The following is a 6315-nucleotide window of genomic DNA, read 5'->3' as shown; positions in this document are numbered from 1 at the left end:
ACTAGGCGATATTGACTTGAATAGATATTACGGTAAGTTTAATAAATCTAAGTCAAAGTTCAATATCGGTCCCTTCCGATGCATACTCCATGCATCCAACCTGAGCTTTACTTTAACCAATGCTCTGGAAAGAACATAGTATTTCTCCAAATACAAGTAAACTCTTGTTGTAGATTATCATATCAGTAAAACCCTATGTCTGATAAATCTAGGAAACTTTATTCACATAGTCATGTTTACTTTCCAATGTGTTGACGACACAATAAACAGGATCAAGTATGTGAAAAGGGTTTCAGATGAATTTATACATTATATACATATAATCATGAAATAAATCATGTGAACCATGCAACATTAAATGTTATTTCTGATCTATATTAATAAGTAAATCTGATTATATTGAAATGAGTTTTATTTAGGGCATAAAACCCAACAGATATAACCTAGAACAAGAAGGGGGGAAAATTTAAAACACAAAATGTAATACGAAAAAACACAACAACCAGAAAAAACTAAACAAAAACTGAAAAACAACAAAACCAAACTTACATCATTTGTAGACTTCGAAGGTTTTTCTCTCTTTGCCTTACAAGACTGGACCTTATCTGGAATGGGTCTTTTCTTAGTACCAGATGGCTCTGGAACATCACCCATTACTTTCTTAGCAATGCGCTTCAAACCCATCTTAGGATCAACTTTAGATGAATTTGTAGGAGGTTTCTTTGAATTTTTAGAATTTTTTTTAGCTGGAGATGGGGACTTCAAACCACTTCTAGTGGTGGTCATTTATAGAAGAAGAGAACACAATGGGGGAAAAAGAACTTACAGAGATTATCGAACAAAATGGAGATAGTGGCATAGATGGGAGGTTGAGAAAAAATGTGGGTAAGGGCTTCGACTGGGTGATCGTGGGCTATGGAGGTTGAAGAGCTGAGGAAAGAGAAACAGAGAAAAAAAAAAGAAAAAAAAGAGAAGAAGAATAGGGCAGTTATGAAGGAGGTGGGGTGTTAGAATGGATAAAACATGACATATGCATGGTAAAGATATATTTGTAATTATTGAACTTTTGAAAAAGTAAAATTGAAAAATAAAAAATGTAAAAAGATTTAAATAACTGAGAATAAATAAAAATGTAAAAAAAAAAAAAAAATTGAATCAACCGCAAAAATCTCAACAAAAAAAACTCTATTTTTTTTGGGAAATTTGATTTTCTATACTTAGAAAATCAAAAATTTTTTTCCCTAAACCAAAAATTTAAAACCTAAAAAAACTATTCCTTTTTTTTCAAAACCCCAAAATTACCCCCCTCACAATATTCTCTCTCTCTGCATCATCTCTCTCTCCCTCTATCTCACCCCAACCGCCCACCCTCACCCGAACCACCCTCACCCACCCACGTCAACCCCAACGCCGATCACCACCCTCACCCCCGTCGACCACGACCCCAACCCCTCCGACCCCAACCCCAACCCGAAAGAGCAACCCCAGTCTCTGAAACTTTTTTTTTTTTTTCCTGCGATTTGAGAGAGGGAAGAAGACAAAGGTCCGATGGTCGGACCTTGGGGGTCCGATGGTCGGACCCATCGGACCCCCAAGGTCCGACCATCGCACCTTTGAATTTTTTTTTTTTTTTTTTGCGATTTTGGAGAGAGAGGAAGAAAGTGGTCCGATGGTCGGACCTTCGGTCCGATGGTCGGACCCATCGGACCGAAGGTCCGACCGGCTTAATTTTTTTTTTTTTTTTCCTGCGATTTGAGAGAGGGGAAGAGAGAGGTCCGATGGTCGGACCTTGGGGTCCGATGGGTCCGATTGGTCGGACCCCATCGGACCCCATGGTCCGACCATCGGACTGGGGTGTGGGATTCTTGGGGACCAGAAATTTAGATAGAGAGAGAAAGAGAGATAGTTTTAGTTTGGGGGTATTTTTAGGGTTTTGAAAAAAAAAGTATAGTTTTTTTAGAGTTTAAATTATTGGTTTAGAAATCAAATTTTTTGATTTTCTAAGTATAGAAAATCAAATTTCCCTTTTTGTTTTTAATGAAAAGGTTACCTTTATTAAATTTATTGACTGAAACTTGCCTAGTATTATATTTACTTCAACACCAAGAAAGCGAGAGGTGCCATCTGCGATGAGCGATTCGGGAAGGTTCGAGTGACACGTGTCAAAAGTTACGGCATACGAAACGCCACGCCTAACTGGAGGGAGCCACGTCATTGCTGTCCTCAATATTTTAATGTAAAATAAAGAGATAATGAAAATATCAGAAATATCTAGAGAAGGCTATAAATATCTATCAGAGTTCACTCGCGATATCTGGATTCTTTCAAAAGCTATAAACTACTTTCTCTATATCTCTCTTCTAATAAACCGGAAAAAAAGGAAAAAGAAAAACCCAAAAACCAAAACGACACTAACAAAATCCAGAAAAGAAAAAAACTCACAAAATCGGAAGCCAAGGAATAAGCGGCTCTAGTTTCAATCGCATAAGGGTTTTTTCTCTCTCGCATGTCGTCTGAGAAGATACAGAGGTTAGTTTGATCCTTTCCTTTTAATATAGTTTTCTTTTAGGATTTAGGGTTCTTCGGTTTTGTATTTCATGAATTTGTGATTTGCGCTCTGAAAGATCTGATCTTTTTTTTTTCTTTTTGTTTTTATAAATGCTATTGATGAAGACTGTAGGTAGAATAGAGGAAACTAATTCATTTTCTTTTTCTTTTTTATTTTGCTTTATTAAAATTATATAAATTGTTTTTGTCGTGCTTTTCTGGTTTTTTAAAAATTCTTTTGCTTAGTTTGCAAGTAAATCTCAGTTATAATCTAGTCAGGGTTTCACCCAGTTTCAGTATTTATTATTCCCTTTAAGAATCCTTGGACTCCAAGGAAAGTTTGGTCATAAGAGTTTTCTTTTGTATATGTATTTTCTTAATTGATAGGGTAGCTTATAAATTGTATGGGTATTTGCTTGGATTGCAATGAGTGTATTTTGGCCAATAATAAAACATTGGTTCATTATTTTACTGCAGATTCTGAAAGTCGAGAGTTTATTATATATTTAAGCCTGATTGTTATTGAGATTGGAAGAACACCATTTTTCTTTGCCGTATTTGTTCATTGTTGATTGAGAGGTGGTTGCTGTGAAAATTACTCTGAAAATTTCATTTTAAGACATTTTGCAAGAAATGGCTGTTTATGATCAAGGTTTTAATATGAAATCTCTTCCCTTAAATTCTCCCAGGAAGAGAAAGACGCGGAGTAGACGTGAAGGTAATTCAGTTGCGGATACTCTAGCGAAGTGGAAGGAGTACAACAGTAGTATTGAATCTACATATGATGATGGTAAGCCAACTCGCAGAATTCCAGCCAAGGGTTCTAAGAAAGGATGTATGAAAGGTAAAGGGGGTCCTGATAATTCAAGATGTAACTACAGAGGTGTTAGGCAGAGAACTTGGGGCAAGTGGGTTGCCGAAATTTGGGAGCCTAATAGGGGAAATAGGCTCTGGTTAGGTACTTTTCCAACTGCATTAGAAGCTGCTCTTGCCTATGATGAAGCTGCCAGGGCAATGTATGGCCCCTGTGCTCGCCTTAATCTTCCCAATATAACGGACTACAAATCATGCAAGACGTCTTCTAAAGTTTCTTCTTCATTGGCTACTCCATCAGGTTCTTCTTCAGTGACCACTCCAGCAGGCTCGGAATCTACTACAACATCGCATTCGATCCTGTCTGAGGTCTGTGCGGATGAGGAGTCTAAGGTAAAGGGCATTGCTTCTGGTGGGAAGAATGAAGTTATTCAGTCGAGAGTAAATCCTCAGCCTCTTCTTGTGGCTGAAGTAGCTACACCTTTAAGTGCGGTGAAGTCAGAAGTGAAGCTAGAAGAAGCGAGCCCGAAGCCTGTTAAACAAGAGGCTAAAGAGGACACCATGGAAGCTGAGTATCAAACTTGGGACAAGTTAGGTGATACGGAGGAGAATTTACTGCAGAGCTTCTCAATGGATGAGATGTTTGACGTTGAAGAACTATTGGGAATCATGGACGGTAATGCAGGCTCAGTGGAAGATATTTGCTGTAATGCTCTTCAATGGGACAATGAAGATATTCAGACCAACGAACCATCTAATTTATCATATCAGTTGGAGAACCCTGATGCCAAGCTACTAGGTAGTTTGCGTCATATGGAGCACCCTTCATCAGGGCTCGATTACAGCTTTGATTTCTTGAAGCCAGGAAGGATCGAGGATAATAATATTTGCTTGGACGATCAGGCCTACACTTGGGATTATCCAATTACGAGTTTTGAGATGGAGGGGATGTCTGGCTGAAGGAGGAATGGTGCATCCTCAAGATGGACTCTGCGACATTAGATTAGCGATCACAGGTCACAAGAAGGCCAGAACAATGAGTTTCTAGAGTTGCATTTAGAATCCGACAGGCTCTTGGACTTGGATACAGGCAGCTTGATGATAGTTTGGCCAAGCAAACTTTGTAGATTGCTATACGAACTAGGAAAAATATACATAATATACACTATTTTTCTTTTTCCCATTTTCCTGGGACTGACTTGTTCGTTTCCCTTTGGGACTAACCCGTTAATGGCCTGATTCTCTATAGCTTTTAGATTGGGGGATTCCGCTAATATTAACATAATGTTTCTTTGATTCGTTTTTCACCTTACTGTTGTGTCCGTTTCCTGGTCGTTACCGGGAGATGGGCAGAGGGTCTACATATACACGTTTCCCCCGTCTCTTTTCATACGATAAAATTTCTTTGATCAGTTTTCACGTTAACTGATATTCTTTGTTGTAGATATAAGATGTACTAGATTATAATGACTTTGTTCATCATATTTGTGTGTAGAAAACAAATCTTGGAAAGCCATTATTCAAAATATATCTTGAAGGTTTCAAATAAAATCTATAATATTTATGTGCATTGTGTGTCTTTGTTACTTTGCTGCAAATCATGATTTTTTCTTGTTTGAATATAGAATCTGGGACTTATTGTCTGATATCGTGGTCACCACTGTTGACTATTCAACTGGGAAATTAGAAAAACGTCATTGTTACCTTTCATTAAAACATGAATGTGTTGTGGTGATAGTTATTAGCTTCCAGTGCGTTATTAAGGATGCAAACAGATCCCGGCAAAACTACAAATTTCTTTGTGTGTCTTGTTCAGATGTTTACTAATTAGTGTGTAGTTTTTGGTTTCAAGTACTGCAGTGTTCCTCAGTATTTCTCACATTTGGGATAGTATCTTATTAATGCTCCATCATTAATAAGTCTTTCAAAGAACAACGATAATCAGTGACGGACTCAGAATTTTTAATCTGTGGGAGTTTAATTATTATAAAAATATTTATTATTTATTTTATATTAAAATTATAATTATTTTGTAGGGTTTTTTTTTACTATTTTGTTGTATAATTATTTAATTAAATAGAAGATATTTAGGTGGCGTTTGGTAATACTTTTTTAATCAGTTTTTTGTTTTTAAAAGTAGAAAAGTGAATTTTTTTTAAAAAAACATGTTCTATAAAATTGTTTTTACTTTTAAATTTTATAATTAGAAATCAAAATTTAAAAAAAAAAAAAAATTACTTTCAATATTTTTTTAAACAGTTTTTTTTTCTTAATCAATCTTTTGGATTACGACCAGACCCGAACCCAAATTTCCTTCCCACGGTCTTGACGCTGAACTCGACTTTTGACTTGAACTTGAATCCGACTTTGGATTTAGACTCGACTTAAATAAAATCAAAAAATAAAAATAAAAATAAATTTTACAGAACACATTTTTTTTTTTCTATTTTTAAAATTGAAAAACAAAAGTGGTTACAGAACACATTTTTGTTTTTCAGAAATAAATTTTTTAAAAATAAAAATTTTACATTTTGTGATTAAAAAATTAAAAAATAAAAGTGTTACCAAACGGCAACTTAATTTTTTTTAACACGAATTTTTTTTACTGGAGTTATAGCCCCACACTTTCATTACTGCGTCGTCTCTGACGATAATTAACTAAATTTTAAATAAAAATACTCGAAATGAATGAATTATATGAACATGAAAGAACTAGAATGTAATACTCCTAGGATAAATCCTAACCTGTTACTTTGGGGTTTAAGTATTGGTGAAAAACCCAGTCTTTGATCTATTCTTGTTATCGTCAACCTTTTTCCTACGATAGTAGTACTAGGGATGTACATTTTCTTATGGGGACGGGTTCCACGGGAGACTCGCCTTGGTGGAGATTTTTGTCTATATACAGAATAAAGTAGGAATAAGAATTATTTTTTATCTAAACGGGATGGAGAT

At 35.7% G+C, this 6315-nt stretch overlaps 1 pseudogene; it reads left to right on the top strand.

Annotated features, from left to right (window-relative positions):
• Positions 1-2270: 2270 nt before the first annotated feature.
• Positions 2271-4543, top strand: LOC133033632 (dehydration-responsive element-binding protein 2C-like; annotated as a pseudogene).
• Positions 4544-6315: the final 1772 nt, after the last annotated feature.

The sequence above is a fragment of the Cannabis sativa genome, chromosome 1 (assembly GCF_029168945.1).
Source record: "Cannabis sativa cultivar Pink pepper isolate KNU-18-1 chromosome 1, ASM2916894v1, whole genome shotgun sequence".
Taxonomy (NCBI): Eukaryota; Viridiplantae; Streptophyta; class Magnoliopsida; order Rosales; family Cannabaceae; genus Cannabis; species Cannabis sativa.
This window is presented reverse-complemented; position numbering and strand designations above follow the sequence as displayed.